The following is a 21,877-nucleotide window of genomic DNA, read 5'->3' on the forward strand; positions in this document are numbered from 1 at the left end:
GGGCACACAAAGAAACCTATCATGGTGTGCTCAACCTGGCAACTTCTACAAGAACTTCGACGTGCCCGGCAAATGTTAATTAACATTGGATATTCAAATAATGAATCTGATACCATTGTGAACATGCTGAAGCAACATCTCGTGGGAAACAGACAATCTTGACGTGATAGCATTAAAGTTTACTACAGGAACACATTTACGACAACATATCGAGATGACGAGAAGTTCGTGCGAGATATTGTGGTCAGAAACTGCAAAGCGATTGATGAAGACAAAGATATCAGTCTGACAATAAACTACAACAATCATGTTCGCTCGTAAGTTTGGAAGTTTGAATCGTACTGATGTGGTATACGAGTACCGTCGCAGTATTGGGCACTGTCAGTCCCTCAATATAAACTACATTGGACATACAACTTGCACACTGAGCCGCTGCTTCTCGTTCCACTTATATGAAGGTGGAATCAAAATCATCATGAACAAATGCATGGAACGGGACTAACGAGGGAGGTTATATTGAATGACACCAAAATCAATACTAGTTGCAGTGATCAAAGGAGACTACATATAACAGAAGCCATTCACATTAGAGGAAGCAAGTCATCAACATCCAGACAAACATGACCACCGCCATACAGCTCTTTGATGGCTCGCCAATAGGACGTAGACGGATGGCACACGTCATTGACCCGCCACAAGTTACGGAGTCCACCATCTGTGTACAGCAGGAACACACGCTCCCGGGTTACGAAAGTCAGAGAATCAGACGAGCCCAACCTGACCTCAGGTCCACGTCCAGACAGAACGGTCTCACTTGACCTACTTTGTGTATCTAGTGATCGAGCTTTTATATTCCTGCCTCGTGTAATATTGTTTTCTAAAGTGTTTTTCGTCAACCAAGTTTTTCTATATTTGTTTCCATATGTTGTATTTAGATTGATGCTCATACAACCATTTTTGATTTTGTTGTTTCGCCTACAGTGTTTTTCCTTACTTTTGTGTGTTACGTGCTGTGTTTTTCCTTACTTTTATGTGTTACGTGCTGTGTTTTTCCTTACTTTTATGTGTTACGTGCCGTGTTTTTCCTTACTTTTATGTGTTACGTGCGGTGTTTTTCCTTACTTTTATGTGTTACGTGTGGTGTTTTTCCTTACTTTTATGTGTTACGTGCCGTGTTTTTCCTTACTTTTATGTGTTACGTGCCATGTTTTTCCTTACTTTTTTGTGTTACGTGCCATGTTTTTCCTTACTTTTTTGTGTTACGTGCTGTGTTTTTCCTTACTTTTATGTGTTACGTGCCATGTTTTTCCTTACTTTCAGGTGTTACGTGCCATGTTTTTCCTTACTTTTTTTTTGTGTTACGTGCAGTGTTTTTCCTTACTTTTATGTGTTACGTGCCATGTTTTTCCTTACTTTTTTGTGTTACGTGCAGTGTTTTTCCTTACTTTTTTGTGTTACGTGCAGTTTTTCCTTACTTTTATGTGTTACGTGCTGTGTTTTTCCTTACTTTTATGTGTTACGTGCCATGTTTTTCCTTACTTTCAGGTGTTACGTGCCATGTTTTTCCTTACTTTTTTGTGTTACGTGCGGTGTTTTTCCTTACTTTTATGTGCTATGTGATGTGTTTTTTCCTTTTATATGCCATGTGCTGTGTTTTTCCTTACTTTTATGTGCTATGTGCCTGTGTTTTTCTTTTGTGTGTTACGTGCTGTGTTTTTCCTTTTGTGTGTTACGTGTTGTTTTTCCTTTTATGTGTTATGGTTTTTCTTAACTTTTATGTGCTATGTGCTGTTTTTCTTAACTTTTATGTGCTGTGTTTTTTTTTTACTTTTATGTGATGTGTTTTCAGAGTGATTTTATATTTAGTTTGAGTCTTTCATATCCTAGTTTTCTGACGCAGTTCTATATCGCTGTAGATTACTGATGATGCCTCTGTGTATGCGGAAGTTTGGATGTAATAAGTGATGGACTACGGACAACTGGTGTTTGAGTAGCCATCTAATAGAATAATACTGAGAAAATTACAGAACGTAGAAAGAAGATTAGTAACTAAATATGCCGTCGCATTCAATTCTATGTGCATTCACTGCGAACCAATCACTTTCTTCCTACTCGTACACATTCCTTACATCCTTGGTAAAAACTTTTCACTGCTTCTGGCAACTTGCTTCCCACACCATAAGGTATCAAGAATATATGATGTGGGAGGCAAGATGCTAGAAGCAGTGAAAAGTTTTTATCGAGGATGTAAGGCATGTGTAAAAGTAGGAAGAGAAGAAAGGGTTCGCAGTGAATGTCAGTTTGCGGCAGGGGAGCGTGACGTCACCATGGTTTAATTTGTTTATGGATGGGGTTGTTAGGGAGGTGAATGCAAGAGTTTTGGAAAGAGGGGCAAGTATGAAGTCTGTTGTGGATGAGAGAGCTTGGGAAGTGAGTCAGTTGTTGTTCACTGATGATACAGCGCTGGTGGCTGATTCATGTGAGAAACTGCAGAATCTGTTGACTGAGCTTGGTAAAGTGTTTGAAAGAAGAAAGCCGAGAGTAAATGTGAATAAGAGTAAGTTTATTAGGTACAGTAGGGTTGAGGGACAAGTCAATTGAGAAGCAAGTTTGAATAGAGAAAAACTGGAGGAAGTGAAGTGTTTTAGATATCTGGAAGTGGATTTGGCAGCAGATGGAAATATGGAAGCGGAAACGAGTTACCTGGTGGGGGAGGGGGCGAAGTTTCTGGGAGCGTTGAAAAATGTGTGGAAGGCGAGAACATTATCTTGGAAAGCAAAAATGGGTACGTTGAAGGAATAGTGGTTCCAACAATTATATGGTTGCGAGGCGTGGGCTATAGATAGAGTTGTGCGGAGGAGGGTGGACGTGTTGGAAATGAGATGTTTGGGGACTATGTGGTGTGAGGTGGTTTGATCAAGTAAGTAATGAAAGGGTATGAGAGGTGTGGTAATAAAAAGAGTGTGGTTGAGAGAGCAGAAGAGGGCGTATTGAAATGGTTTGGTCACATGGAGAGAATGAGTGAGGAAAGATTAATCAAGAGGATATATGTGTCAGAGGTGGAGGGAACGAGAAGTGGGAAACCAAATTGACCAAATTGGAGGTGGAAGGATGGAGTGAAAAAGATTTTGAGCGATTGGGGCCTGAACATGCAGGAGGGTGAAAGGTGTGCAAGGAATAGTGTGAATTGGAACGATGTGGTATACCGGGGTCGACGTGCTGTCAATGGATTAAACCACGGCATGTGAAGCGTCTGGGGTAAACCATGGAAAGTTTTGTGGGGCCTGGATGTGGACAGGGTGCTGTGGTTTCGGTGAATTATACATGACAGCTAGAGTGAGCGTGAACGAATGTGGCCTTTGTCGTCTTTTCCTAGCGCTACCTGGCACACGAGGGGGGAGGGGGTTGTTATTCCATGTGTGGCGGGGTGGCGATGGAAATGAATAAAGGCAGATAGTACTAATTATGTACATGTGTATATATGTATGTGTCTGTGTGTGTGTATATATATGTATACATTGAAATGTATAGGTATGTATATTTGCGTGTGTGTGGACGTGTATGTATATACATGTGTATGTGGGTGGGTTGGGCCATTCTTTCGTCTGTTTCCATGCGCTACCTCGTAAATGCGGGAGACGGCGGCAAAAAAAAAAAAGAAAATTTATATATATATATATATATATATATATATATATATATATATATATATATATATATTGCTTAATCGCCGTCTCCCGCGTTAGAGAGGTAGCGCAAGAAGACAGACGAAAGAATGGCCCAGCCCACCCATATACACATGTATAAACGTCCACACACGCACATTCCTATACATTTCAACGTATAATACATGTACATACAGACATATACATTCATACAAATTGTAAATATTCAAACTTGCTGCCTTCATCCCTTCTCGTCGCCACCCCGCCACACACGAAATAGCATCCCCACGCTAAGTAGCGCTAAAAAAAGACCCAAAATGCCACATTCGTTCACACTCAGTCTCCAGCTGTCATGTGTAATGCACCGAAACCACAGCTCCTTATTCACTTCCAGGCCACACAAAACTTTCCATGGTTTACCCCAGACACTTCACATGGTTCAATCCACTGACAGCACGATTATAATATATATTATATATGGATTTGTATGTAGCATTTATGGATCTGAAGAAGGCATATGATAGAGTTGATAGAGATGCTCTGTGGAAGGTATTAAGAATATATGGTGTGGGAGGAAAGTTGTTAGAAGCAGTGAAAAGTTTTTATCGAGGATGTAAGGCATGTGTACGTGTAGGAAGAGAGGAAAGTGATTGGTTCTCAGTGAATGTAGGTTTGCGGCAGGGGTGTGTGATGTCTCCATGGTTGTTTAATTTGTTTATGGATGGGATTGTTAGGGAGGTGAATGCAAGAGTTTTGGAAAGAGGGGCAAGTATGAAGTCTGTTGTGGATGAGAGAGCTTGGGAAGTGAGTCAGTTGTTGTTCGCTGATGATACAGCGCTGGTGGCTGATTCATGTGAGTAACTGCAGAAGCTGGTGACTGAGTTTGGTAAAGTGTGTGAAAGAAGAAAGTTAAGAGTAAATGTGAATAAGAGTAAGGTTATTAGGTACAGTAGGGTTGAGGGTCAAGTCAACTGGGAGGTAAGTTTGAATGGCGAAAAACTGGAGAAAGTAAAGTGTTTTAGATATCTGGGAGTGGATCTGGCAGCGGATGGAACCATGGAAGCGGAAGTGAATCATAGGTTGGGGGAGGGGGTGAAAATCCTTGGAGCCTTGAAGAATGTGTGGAAGTCGAGAACATTATCTCGGAAAGCAAAAATGGGTATGTTTGAAGGAATAGTGGTTCCAACAATGTTGTATGGTTGCGAGGCGTGGGCTATGGATAGAGTTGTGCGCAGGAGGGTGGATGTGCTGGAAATGAGATGTTTGAGGACAATGTGTGGTGTGAGGTGGTTTGATCGAGTAAGTAATGTAAGGGTAAGAGAGATGTGTGGAAATAAAAAGAGCGTAGTTGAGAAAGCAGAAGAGGGTGTTTTGAAATGGTTTGGGCACATGGAGAGAATGAGTGAGGAAAGATTGACCAAGAGGATATATGTGTCGGAGGTGGAGGGAACGAGGAGAAGTGGGAGACCAAATTGGAGGTGGAAAGATGGAGTGAAAAAGATTTTGAGTGATCGGGGCCTGAACATGCAGGAGGGTGAAAGGAGGGCAAGGAATAGAGTGAATTGGATCGATGTGGTATACCGGGGTTGACGTGCTGTCAGTGGATTGAATCAGGGCATGTGAAGCGTAAGGGGTAAACCATGGAAAGTTGTGTGGAGCCTGGATGTGGAAAGGGAGCTGTGGTTTCGGGCATTATTGCATGACAGCTAGAGACTGAGTGTGAACGAATGGGGCCTTTGTTGTCTTTTCCTAGTGCTACCTCGCACACAGGAGGTGGGAGGGGGATGGTATTCCATGTGTGGCGAGGTGGCGATGGGAATGAATAAAGGCAGACAGTGTGAATTGTGTGCATGGATATATATGTAGGTGTCTGTGTGTATATATGTGTACATTGAGATGTATAGGTATGTATATTTGAGTGTGTGGACGTGTATGTATATACATTGTGTATAGGGGTGGGTTGGGCCATTTCTTTCGTCTGTTTCCTTGCGCTACCTCGCAAACGCGGGAGACAGCGACAAAGTATAAAAAAAAAATTATATATATATATATATATATATATATATATATATATATATATATATATATATATATATATATATATATATAAGTATAAAGTGTTTGGTAAAGTTTTGGTATGCGTGTGGACGTGCATGTATGTACGTGTGTGTGGATGGGTTGGGCCATTCTTTCGACTGTTTTCTTGTGCTACCTCGCTAACGCGGGAGACAGCGACAAAGTATGATAAATAGAATATATATATATAAATCTAGCCTGAGCCAGGTGCCCATTTTATCGACCAACTCCTAAGGATAGATGAACAGCTGGGTTGAGTGTGGACCGACCGCTGCAACCAGGATTCGAACCCATGCGCTCGATCCTGGGCGGCTCGTGAATGCGTCAGTGAGAACGCTAACAGCTATACCCCGGGAGTCCATAAACCGGTCAAGTTAACGCTGTAAGAAGACAAAATAAAGATTGAGATCAGTTAGGGATAGAATGATGGCAGATGATAGTCTTCCCAGGTACTGACCTCATACTTGTGACGTCAACCTGCATCACCAGAGAAGCGTAGCCCCACCCAACTAAATCTCATTCCTTGTGGGGTTGTTGTTAATATATGAAAAATGTTCAACATACTTGTAAGAGGAGCCTGTGCTCTGGACAGGATGCGCAACATACAATAACGACAATCGATTTCTTCTGAAGTACATCAAGATGCAAGGCACAGGTGAAATCATTTCCAGTCTTAGTGAGAATCCTCGACACCCAAGCTGCTTGTAATGATGCAGGTGTAGGAAGGTCAGCTGGGTTAGAGTAACCAATCGTGAAAAATAAAAAAATCGATGCATTTGTGGAAACGTGCGTGAAACCGTTTTAAGCAAAATCCATCATATATACGTAAATTTATTTTTTTCCACGAGTTAAAACGATTATCGTGGTCAGAAATATTTTGAAATTATCCCTTCTGTTTCGAGAATAATAAAAACCTACGTTATGTATATTTCTCGTGCCTCTTATTATGATGAGACATTTCCTACAACACAAGACGTAACAAAAGGATCAGTGGCGGGCGCTGGGGCACGACACCCCACCTTCCCGCCACAATCATATTCCTCTCAGGGGATCACACACGCCTCAGCGCTGCTTCTTTTCCCGAGAAGTGACTCTTGCTTGGCTTGCGTCCGGGGTGTCATTATGATGATTGTTTGCTCGGCTCTGGAGCTGCTCCTCCTTATTTCTAAATATGACAAGAAATCAAACTCATGTCTTCGGAGACAGTTGGAGGTTCTTGTGTATAGAGGAGTCATTATCAAGGTAATGTCGGATTTTTCCCCAGTAACTTTGTCATCATTGAGGATGCAGAACAGATCACAGTGTCTTACACGCTAGTATGATGCACAACACAGCAATGCATACGCTTCCAAATATTTTCAAGATAAACATCATAATCTGTGATTGATTTGTATATAGAAATGAAGTGGAAAGCATACACTCATGATGAGGTTGATGCATATTCTGACTATAAAGAATAATATTTCATATTACTGATATTCTACTGAAACTTGCTCTAACATTTCAAGTCGAATTTAATCTACTGAAATAAATTTTAACCATCTTAGAAAATTTCAGACGTTTTCGTCTTGAATGTTGAACATCAGAATTGTATCATCTGGCGAGAGACCAGGCATGCTCCCATACAACTCGACAATTTACATGGCCGTAATCCAAATTTTCTTCGAATACTGATCTTATTCTTTAGTCACACACACACACACACACACACACACCTTACGACATGGGCAGTGAACTGTTCAAGATTTGGAGGTGCAGGGCAACTAGAGACCACATGAAATTGAGCAAGAAACTTGTCAAGATGTAAAGATGTACTATGATTATATAACAAGAATGGAACAGAATGGCTGAAGACATGTTTTAGTGCAGACTTTATACATAAATTTAAGTTGTACGGTAGAGAATGTTCAAGAGTTTTGGGGGGAGGGGGGTTGGAAAACTCCCTCCCAGGGAAGTACATATAGATAACTAAACATGTGACTCTTCACTACACACTAGTCATCCAGGTAATGTTGGCCAGTCATATAAAGGTAGACTTTGCTGATCCAGGAAGATCACCAACTCCTAGTCAATCTGGAGACTGACGTCTCACCTGAGGTGCTACCATATATCCAGGTAACTATACTATTTTGGTGTTTCTGGTGTTGCTATTTGGGTCAGAGACCAGCTTCTGGTAAGGACATTACAAGAATCATACACTGCACGCATGACGTACACGTGGCAGACGTAGCCTCATACACTGCACGCATGACGTACACGTGCTAGACGTAGCCTCATACACTGCACGCATGACGTACACGTGGCAGACGTAGCCTCATACACTGCACGCATGACGTACACGTGCCAGACGTAGCCTCATACACTGCACGCATGACGTACACGTGCCAGACGTAGCCTCATACACTGCACGCATGACGTACACGTGGCAGACGTAGCCTCATACACTGCACGCCTGACGTACACGTGGCAGACGTAGCCTCATACACTGCACGCATGACGTACACGTGGCAGACGTAGCCTCATACACTGCACGCATGACGTACACGTGGCAGACGTAGCCTCGTACACTGCACGCATGACGTACACGTGCCAGACGTAGCCTCATACACTGCACGCCTGACGTACACGTGGCAGACGTAGCCTCATACACTGCACGCATGACGTACACGTGTCAGACGTAGCCTCGTACACTGCACGCATGACGTACACGTGTCAGACGTAGCCTCATACACTGCACGCTTGACGTACACGTGGCAGACGTAGCCTCATACACTGCACGCATGACGTACTCGTGCCAGACGTAGCCTCATACACTGCACGCCTGACGTACACGTGGCAGACGTAGCCTCATACACTGCACGCATGACGTACACGTGGCAGACGTAGCCTCATACACTGCACGCATGACGTACACGTGGCAGACGTAGCCTCATACACTGCACGCATGACGTACACGTGGCAGACGTAGCCTCATACACTGCACGCATGACGTACACGTGCTAGACGTAGCCTCATACACTGCACGCATGACGTACACGTGGCAGACGTAGCCTCATACACTGCACGCATGACGTACACGTGCTAGACGTAGCCTCGTACACTGCACGCATGACGTACACGTGGCAGACGTAGCCTCATACACTGCACGCATGACGTACACGTGGCAGACGTAGCCTCATACACTGCACGCATGACGTACACGTGCTAGACGTAGCCTCATACACTGCACGCATGACGTACACGTGGCAGACGTAGCCTCATACACTGCACGCATGACGTACACGTGCTAGACGTAGCCTCAGGCAGCTTGCAGCCTATCTGGACAAATTCATGGATCAGGTTGACGGAATGACGCCATGATAACTGTATTTACCATCTCAATCTTATGTTACTCAAGTTTGAGCAGTGCTTGTCCAAAAGATCTTTATCCAACACATTTATCTTCAACTGGAATAGTTGCGCAGTAAGGTTAACATCACACGTGTCCTGAGCAGCGTCCAGGCACACCCTCACCGTGTCTCCACTACGGCTGGAAATTGGTTTCAAACCCAACCTTTGTGGGGCATGCAGCGTACACCTGTCCCCCCCCCCCCCCCCCCACATATTCCCATAACTAGGAAATGTAATTTCAGAATTTCCGCTGAAACAATGGTTGTCGTGCTCTACAAGGTAAAACGTCTGTAAGGTACAATCAACGACCCTACTGCACCGTGTGGGCACACCACACCTGATCACATCACCACCGTGTGGGCACACCACACCTGATCACATCACCACCGTGTGGGCACATCACACCAGATCACATCATCACCGTGTGGGCACATCACACCTGACCACAACATCACCGTGTGGGCACATCACACCTGATCACATCATCACCGTGTGGGCACACCACATGTGATCACATCAGCACCGTGTGGGCACACCACACGTGATCACATCATCACCGTGTGGGCACACCACATGTGATCACATCATCACCGTGTGGGCACACCACACCTGATCACATCATCACCGTGTGGGCACACCACATGTGATCACATCAGCACCGTGTGGGCACACCACATGTGATCACATCATCACCGTGTGGGCACACCACATGTGATCACATCAGCACCGTGTGGGCATACCACATGTGATCACATCAGCACCGTGTGGGCACACCACACGTGATCACATCATCACCGTGTGGGCACACCACACGTGATCACATCAGCACCGTGTGGGCACACCACACGTGATCACATCATCACCGTGTGGGCACACCACATGTGATCACATCATCACCGTGTGGGCACACCACATGTGATCACATCATCACCGTGTGGGCACACCACACGTGATCACATCAGCACCGTGTGGGCACACCACACGTGATCACATCATCACCGTGTGGGCACACCACATGTGATCACATCATCACCGTGTGGGCACACCACACGTGATCACATCATCACCGTGTGGGCACACCACATGTGATCACATCAGCACCGTGTGGGCACACCACATGTGATCACATCAGCACCGTGTGGGCACACCACATGTGATCACATCATCACCGTGTGGGCACACCACATGTGATCACATCAGCACCTTGTGGGCACACCACATGTGATCACATCATCACCGTGTGGGCACACCACACGTGATCACATCAGCACCGTGTGGGCACACCACACGTGATCACATCATCACCGTGTGGGCACACCACACCTGATCACATCACCGTGTGGGCACACCACACCTGATCACATCATCACCGTGTGGGCACACCACATGTGATCACATCAGCACCGTGTGGGCACACCACATGTGATCACATCAGCACCGTGTGGGCACATCACATGTGATCACATCAGCACCGTGTGGGCACACCACACCTGATCACATCAGCACCGTGTGGGCACATCACATGTGATCACATCAGCACCGTGTGGGCACACCACATGTGATCACATCAGCACCGTGTGGGCACACCACATATCACATCACCGTGTGGGCACATCACACCTGATCACATCACCGTGTGGGTACACCACATGTGATCACATCAGCACCGTGTGGGCACACCACATGTGATCATATCATCACCGTGTGGGTACACCACATGTGATCACATCAGCACAGTGTGGGCACACCACATGTGATCACATCAGCACCGTGTGGGCACATCACACCTGATCACATCACCGTGTGGGCACATCACACCTGATCACATCACCGTGTGGGCACACCACATGTGATCACATCATCACCGTGTGGGCACACCACACCTGATCACATCATCACCGTGTGGGCACACCACACCTGATCACATCATCACCGTGTGGGCACACCACACCTGATCACATCATCACCGTGTGGGCACACCACACCTGATCACATCATCGCCGTGTGGGCACACCACACCTGATCACATCATCGCCGTGTGGGCACACCACACCTGATCACATCATCGCCGTGTGGGCACACCACACCTGATCACATCATCGCCGTGTGGGCACACCACACCTGATCACATCATCGCCGTGTGGGCACACCACACCTGATCACATCATCGCCGTGTGGGCACACCACACCTGATCACATCATCGCCGTGTGGGCACACCACACCTGATCACATCATCGCCGTGTGGGCACACCACACCTGATCACATCATCGCCGTGTGGGCACACCACACCTGATCACATCATCACCGTGTGGGCACACCAAATGTGATCACATCATCACCGTGAGGGTACACCACATGTGATCACATCACCGTGTGGGCACACCACACCTGATCACATCACCGTGTGGGCACACCACACCTGATCACATCATCACCGTGTGGGCACACCACATGTGATCACATCATCACCGTGTGGGCACACCACACCTGATCACATCAGCACCGTGTGGGCACACCACATGTGATCACATCATCACCGTGTGGGTACACCACACCTGATCACATCAGCACCGTGTGGGCACATCACACCTGATCACATCAGCACCGTGTGGGCACACCACATGTGATCACATCATCACCGTGTGGGCACACCACACCTGATCACATCATCACCGTGTGGGCACACCACACCTGATCACATCATCACCGTGTGGGCACACATCTGATCACATCAGCACCGTGTGAGCACACCACACCTGATCACATCAGCACCGTGTGGGCACACCACATCTGATCACATCAGCACCGTGTGGGTACACCACACCTGATCACATCAGCACCGTGTGGGCACACCACACCTGATCACATCAGCACCGTGTGGGCACATCACATCTGCACATGTCTTGTATTCACCTGGACACACACACACACACACACACACACACACACTGTGGTAAGTCTGTTTATATTTACAGAAAAATTTTCAAAATCTATACAAAGTTTAGAGATCAGTTGTTACCGAGTGAAGCAAGTAAAATTTATACAAAGTTTAGAGATCAGTTGTTACTGAGTGAAGCAAGTAAAATGTATACAAAGTTTAGAGATCAGTTGTTACTGAGTGAAGCAAGTAAAATGTATACAAAGTTTAGAGATCAGTTGTTACTGAGTGAAGCAAGTAAAATGTATACAAAGTTTAGAGATCAGTTGTTACTGAGTGAAGCAAGTAAAATGTATACAAAGTTTAGAGATCAGTTGTTACTGAGTGAAGCAAGTAAAATGTATACAAAGTTTAGAGATCAGTTGTTACTGAGTGAAGCAAGTAAAATGTATACAAAGTTTAGAGATCAGTTGTTACTGAGTGAAGCAAGTAAAATGTATACAAAGTTTAGAGATCAGTTGTTACTGAGTGAAGCAAGTAAAATGTATACAAAGTTTAGAGATCAGTTGTTACTGAGTGAAGCAAGTAAAATGTATACAAAGTTTAGAGATCAGTTGTTACTGAGTGAAGCAAGTAAAATGTATACAAAGTTTAGAGATCAGTTGTTACTGAGTGAAGCAAGTAAAATGTATACAAAGTTTAGAGATCAGTTGTTACTGAGTGAAGCAAGTAAAATGTATACAAAGTTTAGAGATCAGTTGTTACTGAGTGAAGCAAGTAAAATGTATACAAAGTTTAGAGATCAGTTGTTACTGAGTGAAGCAAGTAAAATGTATACAAAGTTTAGAGATCAGTTGTTACTGAGTGAAGCAAGTAAAATGTATACAAAGTTTAGAGATCAGTTGTTACTGAGTGAAGCAAGTAAAATGTATACAAAGTTTAGAGATCAGTTGTTACTGAGTGAAGCAAGTAAAATGTATACAAAGTTTAGAGATCAGTTGTTACTGAGTGAAGCAAGTAAAATGTATACAAAGTTTAGAGATCAGTTGTTACTGAGTGAAGCAAGTAAAATGTATACAAAGTTTAGAGATCAGTTGTTACTGAGTGAAGCAAGTAAAATGTATACAAAGTTTAGAGATCAGTTGTTACTGAGTGAAGCAAGTAAAATGTATACAAAGTTTAGAGATCAGTTGTTACTGAGTGAAGCAAGTAAAATGTATACAAAGTTTAGAGATCAGTTGTTACTGAGTGAAGCAAGTAAAATGTATACAAAGTTTAGAGATCAGTTGTTACTGAGTGAAGCAAGTAAAATGTATACAAAGTTTAGAGATCAGTTGTTACTGAGTGAAGCAAGTAAAATGTATACAAAGTTTAGAGATCAGTTGTTACTGAGTGAAGCAAGTAAAATGTATACAAAGTTTAGAGATCAGTTGTTACTGAGTGAAGCAAGTAAAATGTATACAAAGTTTAGAGATCAGTTGTTACTGAGTGAAGCAAGTAAAATGTATACAAAGTTTAGAGATCAGTTGTTACTGAGTGAAGCAAGTAAAATGTATACAAAGTTTAGAGATCAGTTGTTACTGAGTGAAGCAAGTAAAATGTATACAAAGTTTAGAGATCAGTTGTTACTGAGTGAAGCAAGTAAAATGTATACAAAGTTTAGAGATCAGTTGTTACTGAGTGAAGCAAGTAAAATGTATACAAAGTTTAGAGATCAGTTGTTACTGAGTGAAGCAAGTAAAATGTATACAAAGTTTAGAGATCAGTTGTTACTGAGTGAAGCAAGTAAAATGTATACAAAGTTTAGAGATCAGTTGTTACTGAGTGAAGCAAGTAAAATGTATACAAAGTTTAGAGATCAGTTGTTACTGAGTGAAGCAAGTAAAATGTATACAAAGTTTAGAGATCAGTTGTTACTGAGTGAAGCAAGTAAAATGTATACAAAGTTTAGAGATCAGTTGTTACCGAGTGAAGCAAGTAAAATGTATACAAAGTTTAGAGATCAGTTGTTACCGAGTGAAGCAAGTAAAATGTATACAAAGTTTAGAGATCAGTTGTTACCGAGTGAAGCAAGTAAAATGTATACAAAGTTTAGAGATCAGTTGTTACTGAGTGAAGCAAGTAAAATGTATACAAAGTTTAGAGATCAGTTGTTACTGAGTGAAGCAAGTAAAATGTATACAAAGTTTAGAGATCAGTTGTTACTGAGTGAAGCAAGTAAAATGTATACAAAGTTTAGAGATCAGTTGTTACTGAGTGAAGCAAGTAAAATGTATACAAAGTTTAGAGATCAGTTGTTACCGAGTGAAGCAAGTAAAATGTATACAAAGTTTAGAGATCAGTTGTTACTGAGTGAAGCAAGTAAAATGTATACAAAGTTTAGAGATCAGTTGTTACTGAGTGAAGCAAGTAAAAAGGTTGATGGTTGCCATAGTTCTGGAAGTTAATGACGAGGTTAATACTTATCACACCTACAGCCAGCTGGGTCATTTTTTTAAGGCTTTAGTTGCGCGTATGGTAATTACTGTGCAGCAACGAATTTCCTGTGCAAATGAATACAGCAGCCAGCCAGTAGGTAGAACTGAAATGCCTTTGTCTGAACAAGAGTCAGTAAGGAGGATGTTTTCGGTGTCCTTGATCTGGGCAGGGAAGAGAGAGTGATATTTTGTGGGACGGTAGAGAGCAGTAGACCTGGGATGTGACCGTGACACGTTCTCGACCATGGGTAAGAGGGTCAACATGAAGCATTACCCCTGCTCACCACACCATCATAAGATGGTGGTTCATCCACATCTGGAGTATGCCTACGACAACGAGCATCAATTCTTCACAGCTCGTTAGAGCTCCTCCCTCACCTGGCGAGTTGCTTTCCTTGTACAGAAAACTTCTCTCTACTTGGAGTGATTCTTGCCTGTGAATGCTGTTTTGCCATACAGCTGTACCAACCAGTACCACACATAGTTGTACCAACCAGTACCACACATAGTTGTACCAACCAGTACCACACATAGTTGTACCAACCAGTACCACACATAGTTGTACCAACCATCGGCACACAGTTGTACTCTGGTTTAAGTGTTGTCCTGCGTAATTCAAGACATTACAGACCACCACAGAACGTAGGTATCAGTTGTGTCTCCATCATGAACCACAGGTGGTGTTCCTCCGTAGTCTCCTGGTCTATATGTGGCCATCAGACATTACTAGGTCTTACCTCCGTCCCTGCCATCGGTTGATACCGTATGACTGACCAACAGCTGGTTCACAATGAATAACAAAGTAACTTCCTCTCTGCCTCCTCCCGTCTCCAATACTGAGAACAGATCAATGTGTATTTGAAAATCCTCGAAAATGAGAATTTTTCCAGGGGGTTGGGGGATGATTTGGGGGTGGGATGATTCGGGGAGGTGGGATGATTCAGTAGGAGTGGGATGATTCAGTAGGAGTGGGATGATCCAGGGTGATGACAATTCTCCGCTATGGACACGAACCAAGGGCTCAGTCCTGGAACATTTCTTGGTGTGTAACCCACTCGCGAGCTTCAGTCTCATGTATGTGCCAGGTAACAGACTCGTTACAAACCTTATATTCACGCATCATTCGTCTTTGAAAATCTTTTCAGGTTCAAGAGAAAGATAAAGAACCTTGTAGGATGGCAAGGCAAGATGACTTGCAAGCGCCCTCAGCAGGGGAGAACAACGGAAGGCGGCGTCTAGAAGGACTAACGTGAACTGGTCTCGTGTCCCTCATTGCCGCTGACGTCCCTCATTAGCACGAGATTTTGGCAGTAGCTAATCAGACTTCCAGCAACGAACAGAAGGAAACTCAGAACTGGACAGGAAACTGTCCGACATTCGACAGTGATAAGGAAAAAATGTGTCAAGGTTATTAAGAATGGTGGAGCCTTACTACTGTTGCCACAGCCAACAATAATGAAAACAGACCTTGTAGCGCAAGGCAGGCAGGCCAGGCATCCTGTATGAGGCGATCAACTACAGACAATTCAATGGAACCCTATGAAACCGTTGATACGGCAAAGTGTCAGGTGCGGGAATGCAGTGAAACGAAGTGTAAAGATGCAACCACCACCTGGCCCACCCCATCACTTGGCCAACATGTGCCCATCACCTGGGTCGCACGTGCCCAAAACACCAAGTAGACCACACGTCTCCCACTCCACCCTTGTCCACACGTCCCCCACTCCACCCTTGGCCACACGTCTCCCACTCCACCCTTGGCCACACGTCTCCCACTCCACCCCTGGCCACACGTCTCCCACTCCACCCCTGGCCACACGTCTCCCACTCCACCCCTGGCCACACGTCTCCCACTCCACCCCTGGCCACACGTCTCCCACTCCACCCCTGGCCACACGTCTCCCACTCCACCCCTGGCCACACGTCTCCCACTCCACCCCTGGCCACACGTCTCCCACTCCACCCCTGGCCACACGTCTCCCACTCCACCCCTGGCCACACGTCTCCCACTCCACCCCTGGCCACACGTCTCCCACTCCACCCCTGGCCACACGTCTCCCACTCCACCCCTGGCCACACGTCTCCCACTCCACCCCTGGCCACACGTCTCCCACTCCACCCCTGGCCACACGTCTCCCACTCCACCCCTGGCCACACGTCTCCCACTCCACCCCTGGCCACACGTCTCCCACTCCACCCCTGGCCACACGTCTCCCACTCCACCCCTGGCCACACGTCTCCCACTCCACCCCTGGCCACACGTCTCCCACTCCACCCCTGGCCACACGTCTCCCACTCCACCCTTGGCCACACGTCTCCCACTCCACCCTTGGCCACACGTCTCCCACTCCACCCTTGGCCACACGCCACCCGCACCACCACCTGGGCCACACGTCACCCACACTAACACTTAGGTCTCGTGTGCCCTCTACCATCACTGGGCCATACATGTCCGACACCAACTTCGTCACATGGGCTCCACACCTGGCCATGTGTGGAGTGGGGAAGGTATTACCACTGGTGTCCACACTACCCTACAGACTTCGCTACAGAAAACTCGTAAATAGGAGAACCATCTGTGAACATGGTCAGTGTTAACCCGGTCAGTAAGATTCGGGTCACACTGTTCATGTCCAATGTATAGCTCATAATTTTTCAAAAATACTCTGATCATCTGATGCCTGATTAAACCACAAGCAGCACATTATCCCAAGACAGAACCCTGGGAAGTAACCAACAGCACTGGTAAAGAAAAACGGTGTGATCCACCGTGTGGCCAAGGGTGGAGTGAGAGACGTTATAAACTTGGGTGTTGGAGTGCAGGAAGACTCAGGTCTTGAAAGGCTTTCCCGTGCAGCTACTGTGCGAGGTCAACAACTTCGTGCTCCGCCGGGAATGCTCTGGCCCTAGCCTGAGCGGCTCGTGTAGTCAGGCTACCTGGCGAGGTCATTCTTGTTTACATCCTTCCGTTTCCTCCATACAGGGTAGTAGTGCACCTCAGGTAGTTAGGGTACACCCTGCACACCTCAAGCTATACTTGATACACCCTGTAAACCTCAGGCTGTGCAGAATACCCTCTACACCTCAGGATGTGTGTAGTATACCCTGAATACCTCGAGCCATCGTTAGTATACTCGGAACACCTCGGACGGTGTGTAATACACCATGCGAGTGAACAAGGAAGACGTCAGCAGTAATATTCAAGCCGCCATATTCTTGAGTCTGCCTACAGGACATGTTAACCTCCATCTGTTACGTCTTCCTTGCTCCTGTGTCCTTGAATCTCTCCCACACTCTGTATCCCATTTCCTCCTCTTGTTTATTCCAATCCCCTTCCTATCTCCGTTGCCTTTTCTGTTCGTATATATTTCTCTTACCTTTTTTTTTTTTTTTTTTTTTGCGAAACCTTCGGTGTATTAGGCCTTGTTTCCTTCCCAGTGGGAGAGATGAGCTCCTTCCGCCAGCCTGACTTATTCCTGACTGCTGACGACAGACGGGACAGTGGCAGCCACAGCCCGGACGCCCGCACACACCCAGCCAGTCCTGCCACACCCACGCACCAAACTAGGTGGCCTGGCCTTAATTAACGTGTCTTTGGTGTACATGTTGCAGTGTCCCTGTTAGTCTTGTGTGTGTTGCAGTGTGCCTTGTGTGTGTGTGCGTGTTGTAGCGTGCCTGGTGTGTGTGTGTGTGTGTGTGCGTGTTGTAGCGTGCCTGGTGTGTGTGTGTGTGTTGTAGCGTGCCTGGTGTGTGGACACTGTAGTAGACACTGGACACGTGGACACTGTAGTAGACACTGGACACTGTAGTAGGGTCGTGGACGATCTCTACTGTGTGTGTAGCGTCCAGGTATAACACACAAACTACAAATTGCCTGTCAAGGTCGCGCGTGAGTGGAAAGTGGAGGTGTTAATGGAGACTTATCCTTGGCAAGAGGGATTCCTCACGCTGCCCCAGTTTAAAGTTGCTGATAAATTGTATTGGATTGAAGGTCTGAGCAGATCAGCTGGCACCCTTCGACAGGATAAGGCTTGTGACTGTCAAAAATCAATAGAAAATGTCGAAAATTTACAAGAATATCACAACGTGCTGTAGATATCAGACGACACTTCTCGAAATGACATCACACCAGCATGAGGGAGGACGGGTTGTAAACACCAAACCTCTGGTGTAACACAATTGACATGAGAGGAGGAAAGGTGTAATAACAGAGTTGACACCAGAGAACGACACATCACAGCTTACCTATATAAACCGTCATCGACACACACATTATGGATATCATACCATTATCTCATTTTCATATCAAAATGACAATTCCTTCATTAGAAATGTTGCTCACGTCAGCAGAGTTGCTCACGTCGACCTGTCGTTCCTCACGACCCCACTTAACAGAATGACAGCTTAAAAGGCGCCGGAAACCTCCAGCTGCGCAGGAAGAGCCTACGAGCGTCATCAGTGCGTTGCCTGGTGCATTTGACCCCATGGTTAGTGTCGTTATACTAGAAGAAAGGTGGCACCGTCTCAGGGTACGTGATCAACATGACTATCATAGTTTTGGAAACTACCAACATCTTATTGATAATATCCTTTGTGGGTTTCGAACCATCGGTCCTGGGATTTAGATTGCGATAGTGACATGCGCAGCTAAGCTCCTCTACCTTAAAAACAAAGCATTTCTCGAGTCATCTCCAGCGAACACTTGTTTCTGGACTTAGAAAGGTCTTGTAAGATGTGGACGTCTACAATACATTCTTCTTTTGGTACTACGTTAGTGAGGTACACACGTAGCACAACGGTTCGAGGTCCTCAGGGCTTGTGTTTCGTTATAAGAGATTTTTAGCATCATGCAAAGTATCAGATTCAGGACATTAAGACTCTGGCAACTACGGAAAATATCAGATTCAATATATCAACTTGACTAAAAGAGTCTTGCCATCACGAATAGCCTTCCATCTCTTCCCAGGGTTATGAATTGTGATCAAAAGTTGTATCGGCTACGTCAAGATGTTATAATGAAAGTAGGTTGTTTCACGTAGTACAACCCCTTTTCTGATACATGTTGGTGAACGATGAATGACAAACTAAATGAATGGAATAAAATGTGTCGTCCTGACAGGAGGATGTTAACATTACGAAACATGCAGAACGTCATCTGCCCAGATGTGCAGGGAAGCCAAACGTCCGAGGGTCGATACCCACCAAGCCAAGATGTGTGTCTCACTCCATGACCCAAGAGAGGACTGGCCACACTGTGCGAGTGGGGAGGTGAGGCGGACCATCATAAGATAGTTGGGTCATCACGCCAAGTGGTACAAGCCCACAACTTGCCGACGGTCACACCTTTACCTGCCGCCAGGGTACACCCCCCCCCCCCCCCCCCCCCACACCACCAGGTGAATGCATTTGGCAGCGACAGACTCGAAGACTTCTGAAACTTAAGTCAGAAATATAAGTTCCTCTGTCCAAGAATCCTTCCACTGGCCTGGTGTTCCGTGCCCGGAGCAAGGAGAAACTTAAAAAAAACAAAAAAGAATCAGTTGTTCGATTAGTCTGTGGAGCAACAATACATTCTTCAAGGATCATTTTTTCTCTTCATTTGAGCCACATCACTTATAAAGCCTCAAATTCACGAATGGCAGCTCTGACGTTATACAATGATAACCAGAAGCAGCAACAGCAGAATGTGAAGAATGAAAAAATAATGGTTTTGACCCTGGAGGATGAAGAGGCCAGTTTGCACACCAGATCGTAAACTGCTTGAACAACACAAGACTGTACAGTCGTCACACAAGAGTGTACAGTCGTCACACAAGAGTGTACAGTCGTCACACAAGAGTGTACAGTCACCACAAGAGAGTACAGTCATCACAAGAGAGTACAGTCATCACACAACGTAAGACTGTACAGTCATCACCCCTCCCTGGCTTCAGGTATATTCACCTTCCTCACACACGATCCCAGGTGTGTACAACAGCACAACACACGATCCCAGGTGTGTACACCAGCACAACACCTGGCCCAGATGATTGTCAGACAACGTAATTTTTGCTAAAGATAACGATTTTTTTTATGACAATTTACAGTTTTATTGAAGAGAAGAGTAACAGACCATTAGCCATCCAACAGACCCAACAACCATACAAATGATGCAACTGCGAGCAGAACCAACAACCGTCCAGGTGACCCAGTAACCACCCAGCAGACCTAACAATATCCATCAACTGTTAAAGGAACGTCATCAACCTGCTATCATCTTTCCCGATACAAGCTCAACCACAAGACAACGATAGAGTCGTGTGTGTGTGTGTGTGTGTGTGAGAGAGAGAGGTGTTTGGGAACAGAAATGTAACATTAAGTAACGTTCCTTCGTGACACATATTGCTGCTGCAGTCAGCCAGGTTACACCATACTTGGTCATTATACATAGTGAACAACGTCTTATTTAAGCATCTTAACAACCGGCGACTTTAGGAACGACCTCCACTCGGCAGTGCTACTCATTGGGGTGGTCGTGGAAGTGATCCACTCAGACATGCTCCTACACTGGAGGAGAGTATACTGAACATCAGGTCAATTTTGTATAGCGATGCACATGGCAAGGGTAAACCATGCCTCTATCAAGACCATCTCGGGTGGAAGAAAATGAAAGGAAAAGAGAAGGAATTAATCAGTTTCAGAGGTGTTTGTGGACCCGACTCAAGGAAGGAAAGGTTGCATTAAGAGGGAAAGACAAACGAAGGAAGAGAATTGCACAGTGTAGTTGTTCGAGGGAAGAAGGAAGCATTATAATAGCCAATACTCGAGTGGTTGGTCTCAACACAGGAAACTGTGGGAAGCAGCAACCAAACACATGCCACGGCTCCAAACCTTTAGGGGTGGAAACACATGCAGACACTTCATGAAAATAAGCGCCAAAATGATACCTACTGAACAGAGATATGATACCTACTGACCAGAGATATGAGAGCAACATAGCAACGTGCGGAGAGGGAAGATATGTGATTCCAGGAGAATTAGTAAAACGGAAGACTTGATTCCACTCTAGTTAACAGAGGTGGAGAATGAGCTACCCCAGACGTGTGGCTAGTATTGTATTCTGGGGCGAATAAACCTCTATACATGTGAAATAGCTACTCATGAAAATTGATGATGGCACCTATACAAGAACATACGAGTGATTAAGGCTTGGTGAGAGAGAGAGAGAGAGAGAGAGAGAGAGAGAGAGAGAGAGAGAGAGAGAGAGAGAGAAAATGACAGCAGGTTCCTTTGCAAGAAACATATGAACAATGTTGAGCACGCGAGTTGAAGGGAGGCAAGGCTCTGCTGTAACAGTTCCAGCTAACTTAAACACGAGCGGCAGAGAACATTTTAAACCTGACCATAACG

General features: G+C 45.3%; 1 protein-coding gene across 2 annotated transcripts in view; it reads right to left on the reverse strand.

Moving 5' to 3' along the window:
* The window catches only part of LOC139760761 (protein Skeletor, isoforms B/C-like), an 84,805-nt gene that overhangs the window by 43,257 nt on the left and 19,671 nt on the right, over positions 1-21,877 (reverse strand). The window lies entirely within an intron of this gene.

Source organism: Panulirus ornatus, chromosome 38 (assembly GCF_036320965.1).
Source record: "Panulirus ornatus isolate Po-2019 chromosome 38, ASM3632096v1, whole genome shotgun sequence".
In the NCBI taxonomy this organism is placed as follows: Eukaryota; Metazoa; Arthropoda; class Malacostraca; order Decapoda; family Palinuridae; genus Panulirus; species Panulirus ornatus.